Genomic DNA, 8,004 nt, shown 5'->3' with positions numbered 1-8,004 from the left:
AAGAAATTCTACACAAGAAGAGTGGAGTGGGAGGCATCTCACTCCCTGACCCAAAAATATACTACAAAACTGTGGTAATCAAAATAGCAAGGTACTGGCACAGAAACAGACATGTAGACCAATGGAACAGAATAGAGTCCCCAGGAATAAATACCCCAAAATACAGCTATCTGATTTTTGACAAGGGGTACCAATCAATCCAGTGGGAAAAGGAAAACCTCTTCAGTAAACGGTGCTGGAAAAACTGAATTTCCACCTGCAGAAAGGTGAATCTGAACTCCTCCCTCTCACCTTTGACAAAAATTAAGTCAAGGTGGATCAAGGATCTAAATCTAAGACCTCAAACTATAAAACTGCTCCTGGAAAACCCTGGGGAAACTCTGGGAGACACTGGAGTAGGAAAAGGAAAAACACTGGGGAAACTCTGGAAGACATTGGGGTAGGAAAAGACTTCTTAAATAAGACCCTCAAAGCACAGTTGATCATCCCCAAAATAGACAAGTGGGATTACATCAGACTAAGAAATTTCTGCATGGCAAAAGACACAGTAATTAGTGTGAATTGACCGCCCTCAGAATGGGAAAATATTTTTGTAAATTTTGCATCAGATAAGGGACTGATAACTAGAATACACAAAGAACTCAAGCTGCTGTTTGGAAAAAAAGATGATCAATCCTATTAAAAGATGGGAGAAGTCATTGAAAAAACCACTCTCTAAAGATGACATACGAGTAGCCAGAAGGCATATGAAAAAATGCCCAACATTCCTCTTCGTAATGGAAATGCAAATCAAAACAACAATGTGGAACCACCTAACCCCAGTCAGAATGTCTATGATTAAAAAAGATATAAAAAAATTGATAAGTTCTGGTGGGGGCGTGGTGAAAGGGGAATTCTCTTACACTGTTGGTGGGAATGTAAACTGGTCCAGCCACTGAGGAGAACAATTTGGAGATTCCTCAAAAATCTACAAATTGAACTACCATATGATCCAACAATCCCACTCCTTGGTATTTACCCAAAGAACAAAATAATTCTGTATTGGAAAAGTGCGTGCACAATGATGTTTTTTTGTGGCACTAATCACGATTGCTAAGACATGGAACCAACCCAAATGCCCCCATACAGATGAATGGATTGAAAAACTGTGGCACATATACACTATGAAATACCATTCAGCCATAAAAAAATAAATAAAATTAAAAACAAAACAAAACAAAACAAAACAAAAAACTTGGTTTTTGACAGAAAGTGGAAGAATATGGAAGATTTACTGCTGACTGAAGCAAGACAGGCTATGAAGGAGAGATATTGCATGTCTCCACTTAATATATACTGAGTGTCTGTACTCTATGACTGAAACTGATTGACTAAAAGATATTCAAACACAAGAGATGGGTGTGAATGCCAGATGTGGTGTGTGTGGAGGAGTGGGGCCTAGGGAAGGACATTTGGAGGAAGGATACAGAGGCAGAGAATTGACGACATGGGGAGGTATGGTGTTATCTGTTGAAGATATTTTGATCAACTGGACTGGGGAGAAATGTTCACATATTGAAATGTCCACTTTTTACACTAAACAATGTGATTGAATGCATATTAAAAAGAAATTAATAAATGAAAAGATCCTGATGAGCCAAAGACTGGAGAAAGATGTCATTAGACCCAGTCAAGGGTGCCTCTCTCTCTGTCTGTCTCTCTTCATGTGCACCTATACTCATGTGCTTTCTCAAAAAAAGAAAGAAAGAGAGAGAGAGAGAGAGAAAGAATTAAGGAAAGAAATTGGTAGGGCCAGCCTCATAGCATAATTGTTAAGTTTGTGCATAGGGATCTGGATGTCATATGGCTGACTGTTGTCCTAATCCCAGTCCCAAAGCCTTGAAAAATACACCAGTTCAAGTGCTCATGCATACCCAAAATCCTGATGAGATGGAAAAATGGAGAAAAAAGAATTGCAGCAAGAGCATTTGTAGACCAGTATTTCCCTTTGTCTCCCTTTCTCTTTCTAAGCAACATATGTTGTATAAATTTTTCCTTTGTCTCCCTCTCTCTTTCTAAGCAACATGTGTGCCTTCTAGCAATAAGAAGAAAAAGTAAAGAAAAGAAATAGGGAAGCACTTGAGATCATGTAAACCAATGTTTTTTTGTTTTGTTTTTTAATTTTTCATTTTTTAAAATTAGGCCTTACTGTGTTACAATCCTTCAGTCTCAACATTCCAGCTAGGAATACAGATGTGATTCAGCACACCTGATCTTTAAGACAAAGTTACATTATGTTGGCCAGGCCAGCCTCAAGTTTGTAATCCTCTGGTTTAAACCTCCTGAGTGATTGGTATAGGAGGCATAGGTCATCACATCCAGCCTTTTGGTTGAACCAGGAATAAAATCTGAACCTCTCATGTGGTTCCAGGTTGTGGAGGTCAACATCTTAGCAGCATGTGTGTCCATAACTGGGCCAAGTTTGCATCTTTTCTTTTTATTTTAGCAGTTGGATCACCATCTTAAACTAGTAATCAAAACAAAAAAATATCAAATAAGAATAAAGGTGCTCTGGTTCAAGGACAAAGGGAATGCTTACAGAGATCAAATTTTAACTCATCCTCATACTTCTGTCTGAAACCCAATAGTTCATCAGCCCACATTTCAACATTCTAACCTGATGACAAAATATTAGGCTTAATCTAAGGAGTTGGATTTGCATCCAAGCTATGTAAGGTACTGCTGTGTGCCTCAGGAAAACTGCATATTTTACAGAGAGGAAGAGAGGGAAAACAGCAGGAAAGCTAGTAGAAATTTAAGGAACCTCTTTGTTTCCTCCAGTAGTTTTGTATTTTGAGGTTTTATGTTTACATCTTTGATATATTTTGAGTTGATTTTTGGTAACAGTGAGAGATAGGGGTTCTGTTTTATTTTTCTACAGGTGGATACACAGTTTTTCCAGCATCATTTGCTAAAGAGATTTTCATTAGTCCACTGGGTTGTCTGGTGCTCTTTGTAAAAAACTGGTGACCTGGGGAACTAGCAGTTAGTGTAATGGCTATGTCGCTGGACTCCCACGTAGTCGACCGCGGTTTGTGTCCTGGACCTGGTGGCTTAAAACTCACGCCGGGCACATGTGCGTGCGTGCCTAAGATCCTGAAAGGAGAATGGAGGAGAAGGGATTGTGGCATGGCCATCCCCCCTGGGGAGTGATTTCTCACTTTCTGTCTCTCTGTCTCTCTTGGTCTGGTGAGCTGTATGCTATGGAATTTATTTCTGGGGTCTCTATTCTGTTCTATTAGACTAGTGGAAAACACAGGGGAAACTCAGGCAATAATCCCCAAAATAGACAATTAAGATTACATTAGGGTAAATGTTCTGCACAGCAAAGAAACAAAGTTTAAAGTATAGAGTCAGCCCTCAGGATGGGAGACTATATTTGAAAACTATACCTCAGATAAGGGACTGAAAACAGAATATACAGGAAACTTGAGCAGCTTACCTGAAAAAAAAAATCAATCCAATTTTAAAATGGGCAAATGAACTGAACAGGCAACTCTCCAAAAAAGACATATGATGGCCAAAAGCATATAAAAAAGCTCAATATCCCTTATCACAATGGAGATGCAAATAAAAAGCACAATGAAATACCACCTAACCCTGGACAGAATACATAGGATTAATACATAGTGTATTTATATTGGGAAAATTCATTTTCATGCTGTAATGATATACAGTGATGATCATACAGATGACAATCCAACTGCTAAACTAAAAAGAATGTAAAAACCTATTGTTACATAATGAAAAACCAGTGGATGATGTGGTGATTAAGGCACTGGACTCCCACATGGCCAACCACAGAGTCCTGGACCTAGTGACATGCTTTCTCACTTTACCTCTCTCTCTCTGCTGAGCACATATACCCTAAAGCAAATTAGATAATAATAATAAATTAAATAAATAAAATAAACAATTCTAAAAAAACAACATCCACAAAATATCAATGGTATTCAATGATAGATGCCTGATTTTTATTCATGCTTATATGGGTTAGCAGGGAAAGTTCTATAGTTTGTAGGTCTATCAGTTGGTTTTGATCCTTATATTTCCTTGTGCCTTGACCAGAACAATGACTAAAAGGATATATTTCTCTCATGGTAATGGCCACATTATGAAAGACCTAAATCAAACTTCTCAGATACATTTTTTGTCTGCTAACATACTATTGACCAAGCAAGTCGTATAACTAAATTTAAAATCAAGATTCAGAGAAGTATACTTTACTTACCCTGAAGCATTGGCAAAAATTGCAGAAATAAAATTCTGCTTATAGGGGAGTAAATAATTTGGACCAATAATTCAATCTATTACATATGACTGGATGAATGGAGGTATGAAGAAACAGATTGATCATCTGAAAGAATTAATAAAAATATAATCTAATCATTTAATTCTCTATTACATTGAAAATACTAAATTACAATAAATGTTATTTGAATTTAACAGAGAAAGAAACAGAACTAAAAAGTTATTTAATTACATATACATATTTTTCACCATAGGATTTTTAAAAATTATTTATTTTTTTATTTCAATTTCTCCTATACATTCAATCATATATGTAACTTAGTTTGTAAAGTGAATGTTCCAACATGAATACATTTCTAACCAGTCCAATTGGGAATACTATACATGTTATCTTCAACAGATAATAACACATTTCTTTGTCCCATAAATGTCTTGCCTCTCTCTTTTTCTCCTTAATATCTTTCTTTAGCCTCTCCTTCTACTTCCACCCTCTTCCCACACTGTATCTGGTATCTATAACCATTTTATATGTTTCTATATTCAGTTTTGACCATAATGTGTGGATGGTTAGCATATATTAATTGAAGACATACGATGTCTCTCCTTCATAGTCTGACTTGGTTCACTCAGCAGTAAATCTTCCATATTCATCCACTTTCTGTCAAAAGCCAGGGTCGTGTTGTTTTTTTTATGGATGAGTAGTACTGCATAGATTATAAGTGCCATTTTTTTTTCAATCCTTTCCTCTATGGTCATTTGGATTGGTTCCATGTCTTAGCAATTGTGAATAATGTGAATAAACATGGATGTGCAACCACTTTTCTGACTGAGGGCTCTCCTGTTCTTTGGTTAGTTACCCAGGAGTGGAGTCACTGTATCATATAGTAGTTCTATTTGTAGATCTTTGAGGAATCTATATATTGTTCTCCACAGTGTTTGGATGATTATCTGTTGATGATAACATATATGATACCTCTAACTGGACTGGTGTAAAGTGTATTCATTTTGAGTAATTTATTTTACAAGTTGTAGTAATGTGCAATGATTGAAAGTATAACATAAAATAACAAATATAAATAAAAATAAGAAAACTACAGATCAATATCTCTGAATAATAAAGATGCAAACACTCTCAACAAGATACTAGAAAATTATGTCCATTGACACATTAAAAAGATTATATGCTATGACCAAGTGGGCTTTATTCCAGGATGCAAGTATGGTTCAACATGTGTAAAACCATAAACGTAATACACTATATTAACAGAAAAAAGTTAAAGCTATATGATCACATCAATCAATGCAGAAAAAAATTATAAAATAAAACTTCCCTTCATTATTAAGACTCTCAACAAAATCAGGAAATAAGGGACATTTCTTAACACAATAAAAGCCATTATGAAAAACCCATAACTATCATACCGAATGGGGAAAAGCTGAAAATGTTTCCACTAAAAACTGGAGGAAGACAACGTTGCTCACTTTCTCCTTCTCTTTTCTATATACTACTGTAAGCCTTACCCAATGCAATCATATCCAAGAATAAAATATAAGACATTCAAACAGAGAAAGAAGTAGAATAATCTCTATTTGCAAATGACATGATTGTATATGTGGAATACCTGAAAGAACACACACACACACACACACACACACGCACACACACACAACTCGTCAAGGTGATAAACAAATACCATAAAGTAGCAGGATACAAAATTAACATACAACTATCTATAGCATTTCTATACACCAACCATATATATTCTATTGAGGTAGAACTGGAGAAAGCTATTTCATTTGCAATAGCCACAAAAGAAATTATATCTAAGAATAAACATATCCAAAGAAGTCAAAGGCCTCCACAAGGAAAACAAAAACAAAAACAAAAATTAAAAAGAAATAGAAAAGAGACCAGCATATGGCATGATGGTTAAGGCACCATGGTTTGAGTCCTGGACCTGGTGACTTGCTTTCTCACTTTTTTCCTCCCTCTCTCTCTCTCTCTGTGCATTTCTCTCTGGTCAAATTAAAATAAATGAATGAATAAATAAAAAATTAAATAATAATAACTATCACCTGCTCTCCTACCTAGAAAGAGTTAGGAACCTGGAGACTGATAACTGGAGGCTGGAGAGCAAAATATGGGAACACTTGGAGAAGAAGGGGCCCCCGGTCAGAGACTAGGGGCTTTACTTCAAGACCATCAAGGAGCTGAGGGCATAGATCTTTGCAAACTCTGTGGACAATGCCCACATCATTCTGCAGATAGAAAATGCCGTCATACTGCTGATTACTTCAGAGTCAAGTGTGAGACAGAACTGTCCAGGCAACATCCATGGACTGTCCAAGGTTATTGATGACACCAATGTTACTCGGCTGCAGCAAGAGACAGATATCTAGGCTCTCAAGGAAAAGTTGCTTTTAATGAACAACCATTAAGGAAGTATATGGCCTACAAGTCCAGATTGCCAGCTCTGAGTTGGCAGTGAAAGTGGATGCTTCCAAATCTCAACACCTCAGCAAGATTATGGCAGACATCTGGGCCCAATATGATGAGCTGGCTCAGAAGAATCAATAAGAGCTGGATAAATACTGGTACCAGCAGATTGAGGAGAGAACCACAGTGGTCACCACACGGTCCACAGAAACTCAGAATAGAAACTCATGGAAGTGAGATGCATGACCCAGTCCTTGAAGACTCACCTGGACTCCATGAGAAGTCTGAAGGCCAGCTTGGAGAACAGTCTGAGGGAGGTGAAGGCCCACTACCAATGTAGATGGAGCATGTCAATGGAGTCCTGCTGCATCTGGAGTCAGCTGGCACAGACATGGGCACAGGGGCAGGTGAGAGGTGGGGATTCAGATTAATCCTTCTGCAAGTGGAAATCCAGTTTTGCCAGCACCATTTGCTGAAGAGGTTTTCCTTTTCCCACTGGATTGACTGGTACCCCTTGTCAAAAATCAGTTGACTGTATGTTTGGGTATTTATTTCTGGGGACTCTATACTGTTCCATTGGTCCACAAATCTGTTTCTGTGCCAGTACCATGCTGTTTTGATTACCAAAGCTTTGTAGTGTATTTTTTGGTCTGGGAGTGAGATGCCGCCCACTCCACTCTTCTTGTGCAGAACTCCTTTGGCAATACGGGTCTCTTATGGTTCCAGACAAACTTTATGATCATCTTTCCTATATTTGTGAATAATGTGTCTGGTACTTTGATTGGCATTGCAATAAATAGGTAGATTAATTTGGGTAGAATTGTCATTTTGATTATATTAATTCTTCCAATCCAGGAACATGGTATATCCTTCCACTTTTTTTGTGTCATTTTTAATTTTTTCTTTTATCTTGTTGTAGTTTTCCTTGTGGAAGTCTTTAACTTCTTTGGTTACATTTATCCCTAAGTATCTTATACTTTTTGTGACTATGGTAAATGGAACAAATTTTTTCAGTTCTATCTCATTCTGCCTGTTGTTTGTATATAGAAATGCTATAGATTTCTGTATATTAATTTTGTATCCTGCAACTTTACTATATTCATGTATTACTTCCAGAAATTTTTTCATGGAAACCATTGGGTCTTCTATGTATACAATCATGTCATCTGCAAATAGAGAGAGTTTCACCTCTTCTTTTCCTATTTGAATGCCTTTTATTTTTTCCTCTTTTTTGATTGCAATGGCCAGGACTTCCAGTACTATATTGAAGAGGAGTG

The sequence above is a fragment of the Tupaia chinensis genome, unplaced genomic scaffold, assembly GCF_000334495.1.
Source record: "Tupaia chinensis unplaced genomic scaffold, TupChi_1.0 Scaffold000037_16, whole genome shotgun sequence".
NCBI lineage: Eukaryota > Metazoa > Chordata > Mammalia > Scandentia > Tupaiidae > Tupaia > Tupaia belangeri.
The sequence above is the reverse complement of the archived record's forward strand: the minus strand, read 5'-3'. Positions refer to the sequence as shown.